Source organism: Miniopterus natalensis, chromosome X (genome assembly GCF_054644295.1).
Source record: "Miniopterus natalensis isolate mMinNat1 chromosome X, mMinNat1.hap1, whole genome shotgun sequence".
Lineage (NCBI taxonomy): Eukaryota > Metazoa > Chordata > Mammalia > Chiroptera > Miniopteridae > Miniopterus > Miniopterus natalensis.
The window spans coordinates 4,777,706-4,801,017 of NC_142103.1; the positions used below are offsets into that span (position 1 = coordinate 4,777,706).

General features: G+C 40.2%; 1 protein-coding gene across 1 annotated transcript in view; it reads left to right on the forward strand.

The window, feature by feature from the left end:
• Positions 1 to 23,312, forward strand: part of FGF13 (fibroblast growth factor 13) — a 420,448-nt gene that overhangs the window by 42,239 nt on the left and 354,897 nt on the right. The window lies entirely within an intron of this gene.

Consider the following 23,312-nt stretch of genomic DNA (forward strand, 5'->3'; position numbering starts at 1 on the left):
CCTGTGAACAAAATTTCTAGAACTGTGTGTGTGTGTGTACTTGTGCACCTTGAAGAGACCTATTCTGCCCCTCTTCCAGTTATCATATAAGTTCTGGATAGGTGAAATGTGCAAAAAAGTTTTGTGCTGGATAAGCAAGTAATTGGTGTAATATCTTCTCAGAAGGGTTTATGGAAATTATACGTATGAGGAAGTTTAGCTTTGTCTCAAAGGCTGTCCAAGATTCCTTTTGTGGGTGCTCATCCTCGAAACGGGCTGTATTTCCAATTCATAGAAAAGGTAACCCATGGGAGATCTAGGCTGTTTTGTATATTTGACATGTACCTGCTCAGCTAATCTTATCAAGTAACACTATCCAACAGTGTTTTTAAAATGTGCTAGTTAACATTTGGTTGGGAAATGTAATTACTTGAATGGGAATTTTGACCTAGATGCTCAACTGCTATTCTTAGGACATTTTAAACTTAAACAGATTTTTTTCACCAAACATACTAACCAGATATAATAGTAGTGGCCATTATAAATGTGAGCACTTCAAATTTTCAGCATTTGTAAAGATTGAGTCCTTGCGTATTGACCCTGAGTCTATATAACAAAGTATTCTCGATGTAACACAGCATGTGGTCCCTCTTTTGATGTCAATTCCATGTTTATAATTAAATTCTTAAATCTTTAATCTTATGTATTACAATAGTGTGTATTATGTTGATAAGCCTGGAAATGGAAAACCTTTGAAATGGTGCAAATTCATGATGTGTTAACTATCACAATTTGAAGAAGGCAATGTGAACATCCCGAAAGACTAGAGGAAGAGTAAAGAACAGAAGTAAAGCAGAGAGAGTAAAAGAATCCTCAAGGGAAATAATAGGGCTTTTATAAACACATTGCCAAATCACTGAGATTGACAGCTGAAAAGGTCAAGGCCATTTTAACATTGCAGGAGACTAAGTCCAGGTTGCCTTTGAGAAATAATGATGTTTTGAGTAACTCAAAATTGTACTGAAGATTTGGTATTGGGGACAAAAAGGAATCACAGCAGGACTCCGAGGCTGGCCACCTCGTTGGCTGACCAATCCCTGTGCTCTGGGCAGGGGGATCAGGACACTACCTGATCTGCCTGCATGAATCTCAAAATACTTCCCAAACATACAAGCCTCTGGGGTGTGTGTATGTGTGTGTGTGTGTGTGTGTGTGTGTGTGTGTGTGTGTGTGAGAGAGAGAGAGAGAGAGAGAGAGAGAGAGAGAGAGAGAGAGAGAGAGAGAGACAAGGCCTGTTATGCATTGACAGCAAAACTGACATTAGGTGAAGTTTCATTAAAGCCAATAGGTCAAGCACAGGTCCCCAAATGTGGGTTTTGTTGAACATTGCTGGCCTTTCAGTGTTCAGGATGGACATACCATATTTATTTGTTTCTGTTTTTCAACAAAGATTTCATGATGCTTTACCATAATATCTCATGGCTTCTTTTAACTATTGGCCACTGATATTAGAAAGTACAATTACATTGCAGCATTCTGGATCAGAGCTGATTTGGGAAGACATTTTTAGGGTAATTGCATTCAGAGTCATTATTTCCTTTTAATTCATTTGATAAAGCTGTCCTTTAGGATTTATTGTGTAAGCTATATACACCAAACATGTTCTCTCACTGGGAAATTGTATTTTCCTCACTAAGAAATTTTAGCATTATAGTCCCTAAGTGTAAGGAGGTGATTCCTGGACAGCGTTTGAAGTTCTACTCTGAATATGCAGATACGTGTTCTGTATGGGACTGCCCATGTGGGTGTGAGGTGAGGGAAAAAGGAAATACAAGGACCGAGCAGTTGTGGGAGGAGGGCAGGAGCTGAGAAGGAAAACAGTTATCATCCACTGCTGTCTTTGACTTTCCTGCTTGTCTCTCACACCTGATAAGTATGTATGTAGAAGTCTTTCAAAAGCCCACACACCCTGCTGTCAAGGGAGCACTTTGCTACTCTTCGGCATTTGCAGAAGGAAGGGAGGGTGTTCACATAAGCTGGGTTCCTACTATGTACCATGCACTTTCACACATGCTTTGTGTACCCAGAGTGCCACAATGTGACCTTATTTGGAAATAGAGTCTTTGTAGATGTAATCAAGTTAAGATCAGTTAATACAGAGTTAGGGTGGGCCCTAAATTCATTGACTGGTGTTCTTATAAGGAGAAAGAGATTTGGAGACACACAGAGACATACAGGACCATTTGAATATTGAAGCAGAGACTGGAGTTTTGCAGCAACAAGCCAAAGAATTCTAAGGATTGCTGGCATCACTAGAAGCTAGGAGAAGCTAGAACAGCTTTTGGAGGAAGCAAGATCCTGCTGATGCCTTGATTTCAGACTTCTAGCCTCCAGAACTGTGAGAGAATAAATTTTGGTTGTTTTAAGCCACCCGGTTTGTGATTTTTTGTTATGCTCACCCTAGAAACTAAGACACTCTGTAAATAAGGATTTAGGACAACTGGGAGAGATAGGTGCTCTTAGATGCCTTGTTATAGATTGAGAAACTGACACTTATTGAGGAAATTCTGCCTCATCACAGCACAGGTATTTTGTGAGTGCCTGTGATTGGGCTTAACACTTGGAAGATTATAGATGGCTAAGTGTGGCCTTCGACCCCAGGATGCTCCCTGAGTATGTTTATGGAGTCTTCTGTATTGTATGTGTAGCAGAGGGGGGCTGGCAATGGAGATGAGTTTTCCCCATAGACCATGTAACAGGAGGCTTCTTGTCCTGGGCTGCCCTCATCTGCTTATAGGCTGCTTCGGTCTCCCCCTTTATTTGGTGTCTCTTCTTGATTCAAAGAAGATTAATAGGGATAAGCCAATCTGAGGAAATTCAGATGGAGATGTGCCCCCAGAAGCTCTCACCTGATTCTTTCCTGACTCATAAAAGTTGAGGAGACAATAGCTTAATATTTCCTGGAGAGAGTGTTGAGATCCTTTTTAGGCTGGTGACTTTTGATGTGGACTTTGAGGAATTTCTCCAGTGGGTAAAGGGAGGGAGGCAGAGTGGAGGCATTGTTTGGAAGGTATTTCAGGCTGATGAAGGAATAAGAGGAGAGGTACATAGAGACACTGGGGCTAGGTGGGGCTTGGGCACCAATGTTAGTAACACACAGCTAGAGTGTAGGTTGTGTGGCTTTGTGGGGACAGGAGGAAGAAAGGGAGGTTGAGGCCATGATGAGAGTATCCCTTCCTTCCCTTTTTCCTAGTTTTAACAGATTTATTAAAACACCATTGACAAATAGCATACTTAAAATGTACAGATTGATAAGTTTTGATATATGTACGCTGTGACACTGTGAAACCATCACCACAGTCAAGATAATGAATATATCCATCACTCCCAAGTTTTCTTCTACTCTTCTATAATCCCTCTCTCCCATTCCTCCCTGACCCCGATGCCATAATTGTCCCTAGGAAGTCACTGGTCAAGAAGTATTTCTTAAAGTATGGTCTAAGGACCCCCAGGCAACCCTGAGTTCCTTTGACGGGGTCTGAGAAGTCCTACCATTTCTAATTACATATCTATAGGGCTGGAGTTTTTTCATGTACTTCAGGTAAAACAACCTTTCACAACCTCTCAAAAATGAAGGCAGAATGTCGACATGAAAATCCAGCTGTCCTCTAGTAAGCCAGACAGTAAAGAGATTTGTTAAAATGCAAAACAGTATTGGTCATACCTACATTTTTGGTTGTTTTAAAAAATATGGTTATTTTACATAAAATATGGTAATTTTAAATTAAAACATGGTATTTATGTTACTATGTAATTTTATATATATATATATATGTGTGTGTGTATATATATATATATATAATTGTAATAGGTTTACTATTGCTAATTTTACATACATTAATACCTGAATATTTAAAAATTTCTTTCAGTTATAATTTCTAATATGATAAATATTGACAGATGTAACCCATATAAATAAAAGCTCTTTGGTCTTCACAATTTTTTTTTCAAGAAATTGTCCCGCCACCCCTGCCACCTCTCAGTTATTTTTCAGATCCTGAGATCAAAACATTTGGGAATTGTTGCTATGGAGGGCTTTGAAGGCTATGCAGAGGTCTGTAGAATTTTTTCCCCAAAGTAGTCGGGACCTGTTGAACAAATTTCCAGCAACTGGGTGCCAGGATCTGACTTGGTTTTGGAAGGAGGCCTCTGGCAGCATCAGGATAGCTGTAGACTATGGGAGTCTAGGCATGGAAAAAAGAGGACCTGCCTGAGAGGCATGGTTGTGGGGAGTGTAGAGAAGTGATTTGCCTCCAGGGGTAATCAGGACAGAGTTACAGTCCTAGGGCTTTGTTCTCAGAGGATGTGGAAGTGAACTGCCCCCCTCTCAGGCAAGGGTTAAGGGGGAGGTAGTTTTTTGTCTACAGGGTTTCTGGCTGGACTATGGCAGCTGTTCCGAACTACTGTGCCTATTAACTTGGGCATGTGGAATTAGCCACTCAGATTACCAAATAAATATCCAAAGCATAAATGTGCTTACAGACTCCTGGCTTTCTTTTCAAAATCTTCATGGCATGTTTCTCAGAGGCAAGAAATTTCCCATTGGCCTTTAAATCTCTTGGGTTTCTTGTACTGCTTATTCTGCTTATCAGAGGGAATGTAGTGTTTGCATTGTGGAGCCCTATCTTCCACAGTGTGTTGTTACAACATTTTTATTTTTGAATGGCCTTAGATGATTCTGCAAATGCCCAGATATTCTTCTTTGCATTAAAGGAAGTCTGTCAGGACCTCTACTTGCCAATATCTCTTTAGCTTATATTATGTTTGGATGACGATAGCCACCACCACCATAATGAAGTCCCTAACATTTGATGAATGCTTATTCTGTTTTTCCCCCTCATATATTAGTGCATCTAATCCTCATAAAACCGCTAAGGGAGTTATTATTTTTATTTCATTCTACAGACGAGGAAACCAAGACTCAGAGTGGTAACACTACTTGCTTAAGGTCACATGGCTTGAAAGTGCCCAAGCCAGGAGTTGAACCCAGCCAGACTGGTGCCCAAGTCCTCTGTATTAACAGTTGCATCATTCCTAAAAGCCAAACACCACTTCTTCCCTCAGTCTGGTAAGAATTAGAGAGACTTACTATTTAGCAGCAAATTTTGAAGAACCACGTACTTAGTTAAAGTTTTCTTGGAGAGAGTACTTTGTTCTCTGGAAGTTTACACCTTGTCTATTTTTATTGTCTGTGATGCCATTTATGATGTTTTTATGTGGTGGTATTTTTATCGTTCTCTTTCTGTTGACTGTCATTTTTATTTGCAGAACCTATAGCTGATTATCTGTGCTATTTTTTCACTTGACAACTAAAATATTGACAATAAATATCTCAGTCACTGCTTGCAGCTTAGAAAAATGTGGTGAAACACATTTATCGTAACTCTGTTTTGGAAATGATCTGTCTTCATATTCAGGAGACAGATGCACTTGTAAGGAACTGGTGTTTATATCACCAATTTAGATCTCACAGAAGGAATGAGGTGGTCTATCTTAGCCTGGGGGCTCCTCAGGCAGTGCCTGTTCTTTGAGTGCTTGAGCCCTGCAAAGTCTTAATTCAGCCTGATCACCAGGGAACTCTTTTTCTGACTCTTAGACTAATCAGTATATTGGTCCCAGGGTGCACCAAACCCATGACCTTACATTTACTGAAGTTATGTGATTTGAGCTGCATTATCAGGCATTAGCTTTTAGCAGTCATTTAAGGAATATTTACTGAACACCTACTATGTGTCTCTTAGGAACCAGAGTACTGAATAAGATCGATATGGTCTCCATATTTATGGTTTATTAGATAAAACAGAACATTGAAGAGCTAAATATGAATAAGTTAATAAGAGGAGTGGGAAAAGACTGGGAAGGAGATGAACAAACAAAATCAAGATTCTTGTCCTAGTCTGTGGGTTTTGAGAAGGCTTCTCCATGAAAATGACTTTTCAGCTGGAATGATATGGATGTGGAGTGGTTATTATATGATAAGAGAGGAGAGCATTGTAGGTGGAGGGCTCAGCACGTGTGAAGTCCTATCAGGAAAAGAAACAGTGAATACAGAAGTTTGGCAGGGCTCGAGTAGAGCTAGTGAGCAGAGGGTGGCAGAAGATGATGCTGGATTGGAACCTTTTTGTGTAGCAATAGGAAGTCATTAAAATACTTTAAGCCTGGGGTAACATGATCCAATTTGCATTTGCATTTTGCAAAGATCAATGCAGTTACTATTCATTCTATAAATAATTATTGAGCATTTGCTACATTCCAGGCATTGTCTTGGGTTCTGGGAATAAGGAAATAAATAGACCAAAAAAAAATCCTTGCCCTCATGGAATTTACATCCTAGTGTTGACATGGGGCTGGGGTTGGTAGGGTGGGTGGGAGATAGTAAAGAAACCAACAAATAAACATAGAAGAGCAGCACTGGTCCAGGGGTGTGCAGTGGGGAAATGCTGCCAATTTATATGGAGCAGTAAGGGAAGACCACACACAGAAGGTGGAATTTCAGCAAAGGCCTGGAGGAAGTTAGAAATTGAAGCTTGAGGGAGAAGAGTGGTCCAGGCAGAAGAGCAGATACAAAGGCCCCAAGGAGGACCATTTTGTCCTTATTGCAGAAAGAGCCCCTGGGCTGAGTGAGGGACAGTGTGGCTAAATCCTGCTGCCTTGCTCCTTTGTCCTTTTGTACTTTCATATCAGCTTCTCAAAGTCAGTGAGTGCTGTGGTTAAGAGCCTGGGTTTTGTAGACGAGCAGAAGTAGGTTTCAGTCCCAGCTTTACCACTTATTGGGTGTTTGGACTTGAGAAAGTTACTTAATCCCCCTAAGTCTCAGTTTGCCCATCTGCAGTGTGAGACTAATAAGAATATGTACCTTGCTCTGGCTGGTGTGGCTCAGTTGATTGGAGCATTGTCCAGTACACTGAAAGGTCATGGTTTTAATTCCCAGTCAGGGCACATACCTAGGTTGTGGGTTTGCTCCCCTGTCTGGGTGCTTATGGAGGGCAGCCAGTCAATGTTTCTCTCTCACATCAGTGTTTCTCTCTTTCTCCCTCTCCCATCCTCTCTCTCTGAAATCAATAAGAACATATCCTTGGGTGAGGAATAAAAATATATATATATATTTTACATATATATATTTATGTACCTCACAAGGCTGTTATGAGGCATAAATGAAATGATGCATGTAATATGCTTAGCACAGTGCCTGGTGTACCCAATAATTGCTAAATAAATGTTGGCTGCTATTGTTACTATTGTTGATATTGATTCCAGTGGGTCCTTTCAACTTTGCATTGGTAGAGGACAGTCCCCAGTCAGTCTTGGGAGAGAGGAGCAAGGGAATATCTACTCTTGAACCCTTACTCTGTGACACAGTCTTCAAGGATGGTGACTAGACCTGCTCATCTCTGTCTTCCCAGGGCCCAGGTAGTGCACTGTCCAAGAGCAGGCACTGAATACAAGGCAAAGAGCTTGAACTTGAACCAGATATGTAAAGGTTGTTTCAGAGTGTTTTGAATTTTTTTTCTTAAACACACACATAATCCCTACTGAGTAGGCAGTTGTGGAAAAATGCCAAAGGAGTGAGATCTTGAGTAGGCCATAAGATCAAATCCTAGCCTTACTGTCATCCTGGATGTGACTCTGGGCATGTTATTTAACCTCTCTGATCAAGGTTCTCTCTGTCAACAATTAGAATAATAATGCTTACATTACAGGTGCTTGTGAAATATCATGGTTTAGATAGGTAAATTGCCTGCCTAAATGTCATTCCTTCTTCATGCATTGACTGAATGCCTACTCTGCACCAGGCTCAGTACTAGGTGTTATAGACTGTTCAGAAAAGAGTTAACATGGCAGGTCTGACTGCTGTCGTTTGAAAGGCCTGCTTACAAGGTTGGTCCCTGGCTGGCATCTGGGAATTGGATTTCAGGAGGGTTCCTACCATTCCCTAAATGATAAGATGTCTCACTGTGCCTAAACTGTACTAACAGTGTGGTTTATGCTGAATTCAAGAAGTCGGGAATTTTGATATGTGCTTGGTAGACAGTGTCTATGAGACCAGCCCAAAGAAAAAACCCTGGGCACTTAGTCTAATGAGCTTCCCTGGTAGACAACATTTCACTTGTGTTGCCATACTTGTTGCTGGGGGAATTAAGTGTGTTTTGTGTGGCTTCCCTTGGAAGCTTGCTCTGGATTTCTCCTGTACGTGTTCCCATGTACTTTTTTCTTTTGCTGATTTTGCTTTGTATATTTTGTTGTAATAAATCACAGCTTTGAGTGCAACAATTTGTTGAGTTCTGTGAGTCTGAGCAAATCATTGAATCTGGGGGTGGTCTTAGAGACTTGGACATGTGGATATAGATATAAATGTAAGGCACACTCTTTGCCCTCAGAAAACTCACACTTTAGATAAAAAGTTTAACATGTCAGTATATAATTACAATACAGTGAGTGAGGTTACTGTATGTACGTGGAGGGGTGGGGTAGCCCTGGGGAGAGGCATTGATTTTAGCCGTGATGGGCCAGGAGAGCCCTTTGAGTTGAACCTTGAAGGGTAATTAGAAGTTAGCTATGTAAAGCTGGAGGAAATGACATTAGACACCATTAAAGCCTAATAGGCTCTTCTAAGTCATTTTAGATTTGAGTCACTCTTTTCCTTATAAGTGTTTGTTTAATGGCTTTATGCTCACTCATTCATCAAATGTGGGTTGGGGACTGACTTTCCTAAACCACTCTGTGCTATAATGTTGAGGCCCGAGTGAACAGGAATGGTCCTTACTTTCAAAGAGGGTCTGGAAGTTTGTGTGCTGAGATGTTTGGGTTTTGAGGAAATTATGATGCAAGGTGAAGGCTGAGATGATGAGAGCACCAAAGCTAGCCTAAGGGTGGAGAGTCAGGTAAAGCATTTCCTTAGGGACAGGGTCTAGTTAAAAGGAGAGGTAAGTTTCTTTTTTACCCTTTCCTTTTTTTCTTTAATTTTATTTTTCAATTACAGTTTAAGATCCAGTATTATTTTGTATTAGTTTTAGGTGTACAGCATAGTGGTTAGACAGTCATATACAGTCAAATCTCAGCTATTAAATGTCTCTCATCTCAAGCAATTCAGTTCTTGACCAAGTTATTCATGGAAAAATATGTCTTGGTTGTTGAACAAAACTTTGGTTCTCGACCCGACCATCCTTTAATGCTTAAAACCTGTACGATCAGTCATCCATCTCAGGTGACAATCAAAGGAGAGAATGAATGAGTATGAGTCAGTTTACTGCTAAACCTAGCTTTATTAACATCTCAGGAAATTGTGCTGTGAATATTTTCAAGTTTTTTTGCTTTTGTTGCTGCTGCTTATTATTAAATACCTACAGTAAGTCACAGTGGGTCCTAAGAAAGTTAGTGATAACAGCAAAGTGAAAAGGAAAGTTGCGAGAACAACAATAGAGCTTAAAAAAGGAATAATTGCAAAGTATAATAGAGGTGTTTGAGTTTCTTTTTTTAAAAAAATATATCTTTATTGATTTTAGAGAGAGGAAAGGAGAGGGAATGAGAGAGATAGAAACATCAATGATGAAAGAGTCATTGATTGGCCACCTCCTGCATGCCCCCGACTGGGGATTGAGCCCGCAACCTGGGCATGTGCCCTGATTGGGAATCGAACCCCGATCGCCTGGATCCCAGGTCGATGCTTGACCGCTGAGCCACACCCGGCCGGGCTGAGTTTCTGATCTCAATACTGAGTATGGCATGGCAACATTGATGCTTAGCACAATTTTAAAACATAAAGAGACCATAAAGAGTGCTGATGTTGCTAAAGGTGTGGAAGTGCTTGCAAAACAACCATCACAGGCAATTGATAAAGGTTAAAATGGAATCATTTGAGGGTCTGGAATGGATTAATTCAATTTACATTATTTCTAATTGGAAAAAATGTTTATTTTCAAACAAATCTCTTCTTGAACAACCTGTCAGAATGAATTAAGTTCAAGAACCAAGGTTCCACTTTACAAAGTGTTCCCTGTGATATTTCCAGCACCCACTTTGCAGGTCAGGGGAGTTTCAGCCATGACAGGAGAAAGGCATTACAGGAAGAGGAAACAGTATGTGTGAAATACTGTGACAGGAGGTTCCATGATGTCTTCTGAATACAAAAAGTAGTTCCTTGTATCTGGAGAGGAACATATGAACAGGAGATAGGCAAGAGCAATATTTTGACAGGTCAAGCCTGAGGAAGCAGGTAAATGGATTAAGTGAGCTATATTGAGGAATCGGGAGAGTAAATGAAGTAGGACATGTAGAACAGTTGTTGGGCAGGGTGAAGTCCCAGGTAAGGTTAGACACAATGAATATGTAGTGGTACCAGTCCATATGGCTCCTCTATTGATCAAGGTTTGGGAGTTTGTCAAAAGGGGGAAATGGATGGAAAAGGAGGCACAGAAATTAAGGACATTGGCAAAAGAGTGACTGAAGTGAACTGCCATATTTAAGATGGAAGGAAAAAGTGATCTAATAGACTTCTAGGAGTTTTCAGAGTCTTCTGACTCCTCTGCTTTCTTTCTGAGTGCTGAAAGGTGAGAGTAGCAGGCTGAGAAAGCGAATGACCAGATAATAGGCTGTTTGAACATAAGATACCAGAGTTGAACTGTTCCAGGGGAGTATAAATTTTATGGGTCAACAAAGGTGTATGGAGGTGATCTTTGGAGATGAGGAGACTAAAGAACTGAGAGGCCAGAGGTTGGGTATATTATGTACATTTACACTGAAGTCATGTAGGGTGAATGTGGTACTTTTCGTGGAGTGGAAGACTGACAGCCAAGTTCCAAAGCCCCCAGTGAATGTGAGAAAGTGCTCATGAGGCCCAAGATAACAGTGATGAGAGGGAAAGGGCACTATAAATAACTGCATGGTTGTGAAACTCAGAGAAGGGACATGTTTCTTATAATATGAAGTTTCTCTTCTTCCTCTGCCATCTAAAGCTCAGTTTGACCTTCTTTGGTCTTTAGGGTAGCCATGCTTTCAAATCTGTAGCATAGTAACCACTGAATTATTCTCACTACATGCTCCCCATATCCTCTGCATTTGTTTTGCCTCAGCTTCCTAGTGAGAAAATTTTTCTCATTTTCCTATAATAACTGTACCCAGCTTGACTTTACTAAGCCTCCTACTGGGGTATGTTTGTGCTTGCCTGGGGAACCTGCTTCCAACAGACAGACAACCTTGCCTTTGGAGAGCTGCTTTGCTTTTTACCAATAGGGTTTCCCAAAGTGTATTGCATGAAAATACTAGTGCTTAGCAGTAACAGTTTCGGGTTCCATGGTCAAATATTGGAGAACCAATATCCCGTTTTTAGAGATTCATAACCTACATTATTATATAAAGACCCCAAGAAATTTTGCATTAGGGAAACCTTTGGGTAAGTGAGCCTTTCCCAATGTATTTGACCACTGAAACCCTTTTTTCACTTAATCCCCATTAATAGTGGATGGACATATATTGGAAAGTGCTGGTCGATTGTCAGAAAAGAAATATGTGGATTTTTACCCCTTCTAGGCCATTTGCCTAGAAGAGGTGCATATTGCAATAATGGTATATTTTGATTCTACTACTGCCAGTTTAAATACCATGAATTACTACATTTGGTTAGAATTAGCACATTGAAATATTTTGTTTAGACTGTCATTCTTACATTAAGTGGAAACACAAGGAAATTGACTAACAGCATTTCATTTTCCTTTGGAGGAATTCCCATAACTAAGATTAGAATCTAAAAAAGAAAATGCACATTTTCAGATTCCTCTTGCTCTTATTTTAATTAAAAATGACAACATAAATTTGAAACTAATCACATTATTTACTCTTATAGTAGTTATACAATTTCTTTGCAAATGCATGTGGATCATTCATAAAAATTAATAGTATGCCTGGACTTAGATACATACTTTGTAAACATAAAAAGACACAAGTACTGAAAAAAACACTTTACGAAGCCACAATGAAATGTGAAATAAGGAAAATTAACAACATGGTCACTTTTTGTTGTTGTTATTTTGCTTTATTGTTGAAAGTATTACAGATGTCCCCATCCCCCCATTGAGCCTTTCCACCAGACATTCACCCTCCCCCCAGGTCTTCTCCAGCCTGACGAATTTCAGAGGGAAAGTAGGGGTAGGGATTGGAGGTGGGGAGAGAGATTAATCAAACAACAGAGTCTCTTCAATAACAGCTTGATTCTTAGAAAAGTACAGAACTCAGTAACCCAAACTTTTTAATAAGCAAAACAAACATAAATATGAACATATCAAAATAATATAGGGTGTTGCCAAAGTGGTGCTTAGATGAAAAGGCATTCTTCCAGGAGTTTATGTTACTAACAAAGGAAAGGCAAGCATAATAAATCATGCTTGCATGTAGATGTTTTTGTATTGGATTTTACTTTTAGAGAGAGAGGAATGGAAAAAGAGAGAGGGACAGAGAGAGAGAGAGATATTAGAGAGAAACATTGATTGGTGGGGATTGAACCCACAACCTGGCTACATGCCCTGACAAGGAATCGAACCTGCCACCTTTTGGCATATGGGACAATGCTCCAACCAACTGAGCCACACCAGCCAGGGCAAGCATGTCAATGTTTTTGTTTCGTTTTGTTTTTAAATGTATCTTTATTGATTTCAGAGAGAGGAATGGGGGGAGAGAGAGGGAGAGAGAATATCAATGATGAGAGTCATTGATTGGCTGCCTCCTGCATTCCCCCTGCTGCAAGCCCTGACCAGGAATTGAACCACGATCCCCTGGATCCTAAATCCATGCTCAACCGCTGAGCGACACCCGGCCAGGCATGTCACTGTTTTTGAATAGGAGCAATTGTCAGAAGCCAGAAAGTGGGCAGAGGTCAATAACTGGAGAAATAGCTGATAAGCACTTTAGCTGATTTTTTTTTTTGGGGGGGGGGAAGAACAATGGTTTGCCTAACTAAAAAAGAGAAAACAAAGATTTATTAAATTAGAAATGAGACAAGAGACATGACAACAAATGTAGAAGATTAAGAAATTTGTAGAGATTGACTCCTCCCAAAATTATAAAATCTCACACAAGATTAAATAGAGAACATGGGCAGACCAATTAGAGTAGAAGAAACAAGAAGTCATTAAAGTCTTATCATGAAACTCCCACAAGTCATAGGTATTTTTACACAATACATTAATTGAAAAATCCCAAAATTTGAAAGCCATGCTATTTTTTGACTGTCTTCTATGGACAAGATCATTCACACACACACACACACTCTCTCTCTCTCTCTCTCTCTCTCTCTCTCTCACATCTACGGTCTAATCTATATAATGATTATATATGGGCACTATTAGTAACACTAGTTTACAGTTTATGTAATAGGCTTTGAAATGTTAGACCAATTGCCTGAGTCACACAGCAAATAAGTGCTAGAGCTAGGATTTGAACTCAGATCTATCTGCCTACAAATGTAAAAAAATTCCCTATATTATACTTTCTAAAAGTATTAATTTTTTTAAAGAGAACATGATTATATTTAATATACAACTTTGGTGCAATCAAAAATTAAAACAGCACAGTAAATAATAACAGAAAACATGGTATTTCATTTGCAATGCATGAGAAATGGTTAACATCGTTAGTCATAAACAAGTTTAGAAACCAGTAACAGAGGCACTATAATCCAAGGAAACTGAAAAAAAGAAAGTGAAATACAAATTTATGTCTTCCCTAAATTGTGCTTGAATGTTGAGTTGGTACTGCTTTACTCAATTCTAATTTACTTTTTGCAAAAATATGATTTCAATCCCCAAATTGGGGAAAAAATATATATGCCAACTTTAATTATGGATATTCATTATTTAAACAATTATAAGTAGAAAAAAATTCTACTTAAAAATTTATCTGATCAAGTGAGATTTAATACAAGAGCACAGGATAAGATGATAAAGTGAAAATTATTGTGTTAATTTATCTTATTAATATGAAAACATAGTTAAAGTAATATTTATCTTAGTAGATGCTAAAAAGACATCTAATAAATGCAGTAACTCTTCTTTGACAGTGTGTTTGGCAACCTGAAAAAGAGTATGTTTTTTACATATTTAAATATAAGATCTAATACTACCTTTCATAGAGAAGAAAGTTCCCATAAAGTAAGAAAAATTACAAATGACAAAGGTAGGACTAAGGCTCTACCACTTTTTAACATTGTAGTAGAAATGCAAGCCATAGTCATTGGTAAGGAAAAAGAAATTAGACAAATGCCATCAGCAAAGAAAGCCATACCTTTTTTCAACATATAATAGGAAGGCCTATCACTTACTGTACATGAGACATTGTGGTAGGTACTGGCGACATACCCCAGAAAATCTATGCATATCTAGAACATACAAGGTCATCATATACTAGTTGGTATAAATGAGATTAACAACACTTTGAAATTCAAGGCAAATGAAAACAAATAGTCATGTTTCTAGTTGCAAACAGCTGAAGAATATCATAAGGAAGGTAATTCATTTGCAATGGAGACAAAATACATTAAACACTAGGGCATTAATTTAATTTGAGACATGAGATTTATTTAAATAATCCTAAAGGAAGGAATCAAAGGCATTAAAGAAATGAATGGAGAGATATCTTGCTCCAGTTGAAGAGACAATATATGGGAAAGATTCCAGTGTTCCCTGAATTAATATACAGTGTCAGTGCATTGTCAATTAAAGACTTGGCGGGATACTTTATGAGATGTGATAAATTGCTAGCAAAATTCATCTAGAAAAAATAAGCAGGCAGAAATCCTAAAGAGTTTTGAAATTAGTCATTTGAAGTTATCCTTTCTGTCATATATTTGTTCAATCCTAAGCTAGTATCTGTTTCCGTATCCATCCACTTCCTAGTACTGTGCCTGACTCATAGAATGTTCTCTATAAATATTAGTTGAAAGAAGGCAGGAAGGGATCCTTATTATAGGGCTTTGAAAATAATATAGGGACTGACTAGTGGCTTTCCCAGGTTTCAAAGAGCTCATGAGATAGAACATTAGGGACTTGGCCTCATCTTAAGCAAGCAAGGCAGGCGTGGTCATAGTCAGAAAGGATGAGAATGTTCCAGGATCTGATAGCCTGCCTGCTGACATTTTTCTAGCAGAAAAGAGACCTGCCCTCTAGTTTTCTGCCTGGGCTGTTTCTCAGCATGTGGAATGCTCAGGCAGTGCCACCATGACACTTAGGAGCTCTCACTCATTTGTTACCAACTGCATAAAGAAATGAGAGAATTTTGAACATGAACACCAGTCTGGATCTCATTGCTGTCAGCTGCTGCTTTCAGATGCAAGAAACCTCCTTCAGTTTTCAAGGCCCATCTCTTTCTCAAATGCCTCTAAAAAAATACTTCTTCCTGCTGTCCACTTTTGCAATTTACTTGTTTCACGAAGGGCCTAAAGTAACTCATGTTCACTCCTGTATAGGCATACCTCAGAGATATTGTGGGTTCGGTTCTAGACCCCTCACAATAAAGTAAGTATAGCAATAAAGCGAATCATAGTCTTTTTCCTGGTGTGGAGGGTTTTGCCTTCAATTTGTAAGAAATACAACATCAGTGAAGTGCAATAAAGAAAAGCACAATAAAATGAGGTATGCCTGTACAGGATGCCTCCTTCACCAAATTCCTCGAGAGTGGGATTTAGGACTCCTTCTCTCTTTTTGCCATAGCATCACTTCCCAATTTGGGCTGGTTATCAGAATAAGTTGAAGAGACTTTAAAGAGATAGATACACCTGACATTGGTGATTCTGATTCAGTAGATCTGGGGGTAAAATATAGCATTATTTTATATGTTACATAGTATTGCATATATAAATGTATATATTTTATATAAAATATAACATTTTTATATTTAGTAGATGTTGAAAAGACATCTAATAAATGGAATAACTCTTCTTTGACAATGTGTTTGGCAACCTGAAAAAGAGTCTGATTTTTACATATTTAAATATAAGATCTAACACTTTCATAGAGAAGAGAGTTCTCATAAAAATAGGAAAAATTTTTTCCTCCCCCCTGGAGGAGGGGGCCATGCTCCTAACCTCCGAGAATCACTACTTCCCAGAGAGAAGAGCACTTTCACTCCTTTGATTTCCTTATTTCCTCTGATCTAGCAGCGTTATCATCTACAAATTCTATATAAGGAAGCTGAGGCCTGAGCTGCCCAAGGTTTTCACAGTTAGAAAGTGGGATGGCCAGTAGTACCACCTGGGTCTTCTGACTCCAACTCCAGTGCTACTTTCTGTGGCACTGTGCACTGTCCCTGATAATAATATTAGTACCTAAGAAGAAAATGGCAAGGTTAAAAATCAGGCCCATTGGTATGCTGGCAGATCTGTATGAAGTAGCACTCAAGACATGGTACGTGTGGTGCCACAGGTGGGGAGTTAGGCTGGAGCTTGGTATAGTGAGCTGGAATGAAGGAGGTAAGAAGACCCAATGGCCTGATGTGGTTCAGCCAACAGACCCCTCAGTAAGCTGTGCTCAGAGCTGAAAATAGCCTTTAGGGTTCTAGGCCTAATGGGTGAATCTTTTCTTCAAGCAGCAGTGGCAGATTTTACTGTCCTGCTGATGTTTCTTCAGCCATACTTGTCAGTTGGAGAATAGCTCCCTCAGACTGTCATAATTCTCACTGAAGGGCCATGACTGTGACTTCCACAAATGCCACAGTACTTGTTGAGTGGTGGGTGGTATAGCTTTGTGTTACATTACAAATATAGGACAGCCATGCTTGTTCATTCCAGCAGGATTTATTTAGTACAATTTTTGGGGGTCAAGCCCTGTGTACTGAGTGTTCAGGATACATAGATGAATGAGCCAGAGTCCCAGGGAGGTCACTGTCTTGGGGTTCTGGCAGATAATTCCAACTCAGTATGATTAGTGCTTCGTAGGGGCATGAATTGAGTGCAAAATGGAGGTGGAATGCACATAAGAGGAAGGTTCCATTTACCTTGGAATACTGGTGTGGTGAAAAGGTCTGGGAACATTTCCTGGAAGAGAAGACCCTTGAGCTGAATTTTGAAAGATAGATGGGATTTATTCAAGTAAGAATAAAAGGAGAGGGCATTCTAGGGCAGGGATCTGCAAAGTTTTTCTGTGAAGAGCCAGATAGTAAATATGTTAGGCTTTATGGGCCATACAGTTTCTGTCTCAATTACTGAACTCTGCTTTTTAGTGCAAAAGATGCCGTGGCTGAGTGCCAAAGTATACCCTGCCATATAAAGTGTTGTCCCTATGTGAGATATGAGGAAATGGAGGGCCATGGGGTGAAGTGAGTTGCTCAAGGCTAACTAGTTGCCTGTGAGTGAAGTACATCATGTGAATACACAAGGGCCTAGACACAAGTGGATCCAGACACTGGTAGCTGGGGCCAGGGGTGCACATGGGATATGGCATGTGGATAAGCTGGAGGAGGTTAACATGGTCTGGTGCTAGCACTTTAATCTATTGTTACCCTCTACCCTTGTCCTTTCCACCTACTGGACTACCCCTTTCCAAGGCCTTGATTCTGCAGCAGCTGTTGGCCTGTCAGCCACACATCTTCATTCAAACCCGCTCCCCTAACATAGGACTTGGCCCAGCCCATGTTTGCTTAATGATTTTCCTAGGATTCAGTTAAGGGATATGGATCATTTAATACAACTGGAATCAAATTATTTTGCTTTTTTATTTGTTTTAATTGATGTAACTTACTGTTCATAAAAATGAAGACATTCAACTCTGTGGAGCTACATCATAAACATAGGAACTTTTCCAGATTATATTGGAGCTTCCCCAAAGGGAAAATATAGTTTTCATTCTTAACTAATTATTTTGAAAATGAATGGCAGGTGGAACACTACAGAATCCATAATTTTGCAAGCTGAAAAAAAGAACTGAACTTTTTTTTTTGCCAAAAAATTTACTGGTGTTGATGACAGTTTTATTTTTTTCTGGATCATGTTGAAGACGTTTATGAAATAATCAGTACTAAATATGAATATTCCCCTAGGGAGGCTATTTCTAAGGAGACTTAAAAATACCCCCGAAGTCAGATGTATAGCAATTTCTATTTCCGTGACTCGCCCCTTCCTCCACCCCGGCTTCCATAATGGATTTCAGTTGGTTTGGTCTTTGTGCCATGTCATGACCTCATTGCTGTCTTAATTTTGAAAAAAATTAAAAATATTTTTCTGTCTCATGGATGGAGGCATAAAATACATAGTATGTGATTTTGGTCATGGGATTCTTGTTTTGGAGTCTAAGAATGTGTCTACTGCCCACGTAGCTGGGGTGGGACTTAGCAGTAGCACCTTCTCCCTTGAGGAAATCTGTAAGAGAGTTCCATTTGGAGGCTGTGCTCATTGCCAGCCCACTGTCAGCCTGCCTTCCAGCCTGGTGTACTTCTCTGTACCATTTATCTTTTCATGGTACATGATAATGATAATAATAGCAAGTGCTTCATGAACACCAACTCTGGACCCAGCTGCTTACAAACATGCTCTCAGTGGAGCCTCATGAAAACTTTGTGAGCATCTTGCTGTTCTTCCCATTTTCCAGATGAGGAAACTGAGACTCCAAGAGGTGAGGAGAACTGGCCAGGATGACTCTGAGCAGAAGCTGCAGAGCTTTGGTTGGGCCCAAGAAATTTAGTCTAACTCCAGGGCTTGGGATGTTTTCATTTCAGTGGTCAGCACACTTGTGAAAGGAAGTGCCTGTGCTTAGTTGTAGGCCCTGCACTGCAAGGCACATATGATATCTGGACATCCCAAATAGTATAAGAGGATAGAGATTCTGGGAGTCATGGCCTGTGAGGGCACTGAAAGGACTATTTATCCTGGGGAACAAAAAACTGGGAGGGAAGTAGTAGCTAAAATCCTATGTGATGGGCTGTACCTATGAACAGATTTTTGTGTTCATCCATACATTGTTTTAATCGCCTCCTATTTAGCCCATTGGTGAGGAAGATTTGTGCCCTAGGGTTATGGGGATGGCCCAACACACAGCATCTGCCACTGAACAGATGAGATTGACAGCAGTTTGTTAGTCTTAAAAACTCACAGCCCAGGGCAGTAGGACACCATACTCTATGCAGAGTCACACATTTTCCTCTCACTCCCTCTGCTCCTGACCGGCCTCAGTGCTTCCCCATGTGGGCCTTTGTGTAGCATGCCTCCTGATTCTAGGGGACTGTGGATAATATAATAGACTTTTGTTTTTTCATGACAGTCACTTCTGTGTCTTACCACACTTGATTAAAAAAAAAAAAATCTTTATTGATTTCAGAGAGAGGAATGGAGAGTGGGAGAGAGAGGGATAGAAACATCAATGATGAGAGAGTCATTGATCGGCTGCCTCCTGCACGCCCCCGACTGGGGATCGAGCCCACAACCCCGGCATGTTCCCTGACCCTGAATCGAACCTCAATCACCTGGATCCTAGGTTGATGCTCAACTGCTGAGCCACGCCCGGCCGAGCATTACCACACTTGATTAAAACAAATCCAGGGTACCATTAAAATAGGCCTAGAGTGGTAACTGCCTTGCTCATGGTCACACAGATAATGATAGAGCCACTTCTGGAATTCAGATCTCTCAAAATATAAACATATGCTCTTTCTTTTACTTATATTGTTGCTTAGTTTTTACAAACAGTGCAGAGATGTTTCTATCAAGAAAATACCCTAAACATTTAAAATCCTGTCCAGTCTTTTCATGAAGGATGAAAATTGGTAAATCATTCTGTGGCTGGCTCTATGGATGAGGAATAGAAGGAAATACAATAAATTATAGTGATGTCAGAATTGTAACATTAGAAGCCCTTCGGGGAAATAAAAACAACAATAAATGATTATATGCTTCTCCCCATTCTACTTGCTACTATAAAATGGTACTATTGCTTACAAAGAGTAGTTCTTTCTTGTCAGGAAAATGCCACCTGAAATTATTAGTGAGTAAGGTTATAATTGTATGTTTGTGGTTTTAAAATGAGTAATATGCTTGTCATTTTCCCCTGCCTCCTCTGCCTTCATTAGTCATCTGTATTTCAGTAGTGAACCTGGTTGTCAGTTTGGGCCTGATTTTATCTGGGATGCTGGACGCAGGCACTTAGGTCTTCTGGTTGGCCCACAGCTCACAGGGCCTGCAGGGCTAGGAGGCCCAGGCTGTGCAACTGCCCTTGAGATATGTTTTGAAGTAAATGTGGTCAGGGTCCAAGTAGACCTCCTGGAGGAAGCCTTCTGGGGGACTTTAGGAATATATCTTGAAAATCAGAAATGCTTTTTGGGGGGGAGGGTGGCTTGTACCTGCTACTTTAGGTTGGTGGTATATATAGTAAAAGCTGTAGCTGGGGAGACTCAAGATAGCTCATTTTGCAGTAGAGGCCACAGTGTGGTATAAGAATATGGACTAGAGCTAGACTATTTGGATTCCAATCCCAGATCCTCTTCTTATTGGCTGTGTGACCTCAGGCAAATTACTTAACATCTCTGAATCTCAATTTCCTTATCTATAAAAATGGAGAGGTATATAAGAAGTAGTGTAATATATAGTAACTTGAAGACAACATGGGAGCCAGACTGCCTAAATTCAAATCCCAGCTGGATCACCTACTAATTGGGCCTTGGCAAGTGTCTTAACTTTTTGTGTCTCACTTGCTTCGTCTATAAATTGGAGATGGCAATGATAATGGGGTCATTGGCAGGATTAAATGAAGTAACATATATCAAGCAATGAAAAGTGTTCCTGCCACATGGAAAGACTATTGAAATGTCTGCTATTATTACTATTGCTAATTTCTATTAGTAACCAAAGGCAATGTGGACGACAAGAGTGGCAGACCCCATGTGCTTCAGAGTTCAGAGGAACAAGGAATCTTGGAGAGCTGGGGGCTCAAGGAAAGCATCACAGAACAGGTAGGCCCTAGAGATGCTGCATAGGTTGGTGGAGAGCAGCTCTGCTGTGGGGCATATCAGAACTGGATTTGAATCCCTTCTCAGCCATTTTTTAGCCAAGTGACCTCCAGGAACCGAAGTCACCTCTCTTTGCCTCAGTTTCTCTGAGTGCAAAATGGAGATAATAACAGTGCATCCTTGGGAAGATTAAGTAAACAAATAGACATAAAGTACCTGGCACATGGTCAGTACTCAGCAAAGGAAGATGCTGTTTAGTAATTACTAGTCAGGCTTATAGTTGTAGTGAATGCCAAGAGTAACTCACATTATTCTCAGGCCTAGAGCAAGCTGCCACTGTGAAAGGTAGGCAAGGACCTGGGTGCTCTGAAAAGGAGAAATTTAGATACTGGCTAAGGCTGGGAGGTGAGAAGCTCCCCAGGGAGTTCTGGTGGCAATAAGCAGACCAGTTTGTATTTCTTTGGCAGGGTCCTATAGTGGGAGATGTGGTTTAAGCTAGGGAGTAAAGGGCACTGGATACCAGGTAGGAATTTGATTTTTATTTTGCTAGGATTAGAGGCTATAAATCTTTGAGTAGGAGGTCTGTAGCAGTTTCAGGAAGATTCTCTTGTTTTGCCTAAATGTCAGAAGCTCTAAAACCAGAATGGGTCTGAAGCTCCTTTTCCATCTGGCTCCTCCTTTATGGATTTTCCCTATTTCCCAGTATATATACTTCAGTAAAGGGACAATCTACTGCTTGCCTCTGGCCTTGCAGGATGCCTGCCACCTTCTCTAGGAAGCCTTCTCTGATTCTTCCAGCTGCTGCTGTATGTCCTCCTTTCCTCCTGTAGCCTCAAACAGGGTCTCTTATCCCAACCTACCTGGTGGAAAATTGTTCATGCCCTTCCCATTCCATACAAGACGGGAGGGCCCATAGAGGACCTGGATGGACTGTACCTTGTTTTTCTCAAGACTTCCTTGATCCCCTACTGTCAGCCCGAGCTTAGTGCCTTATATCAAGGAGATGATATGAAGAAAATCAGATGAATGAGGAAGCAGGCGAGGGGATGCTTCATTGAGCAAATGAGTGGGCAGTGTTTGTGGGGGAGGGCAGGGTAGGGAGCTCATTGTCTGGTTCCTGAGCAGCAGGGAGGTACCACCTCAGACATCTGTGGGATGTAATGTATGTGTAGGGGGATGGGGTGTGGTGGTTGTCTCCTCTCTGCTTATGGCTGTGCTTCTCATCTAAAAAATAATAGTAGGAGGACTTAACTCAGATGGTTATATGCCTTTCTGAACAGTAGTGGGCTTCTTTAGAAAGGGAAGAAACACTTGCTTTAGTTTCTGATAATACCTGGGGATTGGATCAGTGGTTTTCACACTTTTTAAAGTAGCAGGACCCTTTATTCAAATGAAATTTTAAACTTTGGCTAATAGAGAATGGAGAAAAAGATATATAGATGATAGATAAGCACGACCTTGGACAAGACACTCCTTCTGGACCTTAATCTACTCTGTACCATAAAGGGTAAGCTTAATCTGAGTTTCTCAACCATTGATATTTTAGACTGGATGAATCTTTGCTGTGCATTGTAGGATGTTCAGTGGCATCCCTGGCCTCTTCTGACTAGATGCTAGTAGCATCCTTCCTGCCCCCACCCAAGGTGTAACAACCAAAAATGCCTTCAGACATTGCCAAATGTCTCCAGGGCTCCAAAACCACCCCAAGTGAGAACCAGTGGCCTAAATGGTCTCTTGCACCTTCTCCCTTTTATGTTCTAAGTGCTTACTCCTATGAAGTTCTTAGCATAGTGTCATCCACATCTTAAGTTCTCAGTTAATGGTAGCAGTTCTTATTGTTATATGCTTCCCTTTATTAGTCCTAGTTTGGTTATTCCTCTTCTAATGCTGTGGCTGGTATTTTTAACGTCCAATTTGGTAGCATATCTCATGTTGGGAAGCAAAATGGTCTGCTTTGCTTTCTCATTAGCAGTCCCCAGGGAAGTCTAGCTATCAGTAATCAGGTGGTTGCCATGGCAGAAATGGGAACATGGTCACTTTGTACTGTTCTCCCTCCTGCTGTATGTTCTTCAATTTGGCCTTTCCTGTCCTCACGAACATTCTCCCTGGTGTGCTTTTCTCTCTTCCTGGTTAACTAGACAAACTGCAAAATGGAACTTTTTCTGCTCCCCTTTTTCTTTCTTTACTAACTAGAAGCAACAGGATTCAACCTCCAGAACAACTTTCTGTATCACTTTAGTTTGCTTCTACTAAAAGACCATTAAAATTACCATTTAGGTTTACAGTGAGAAAGGGCATTTGCCATTTTTATATTAATATTCATATTCTGTTTTAAGATTAAAGAAAATACTGAAATG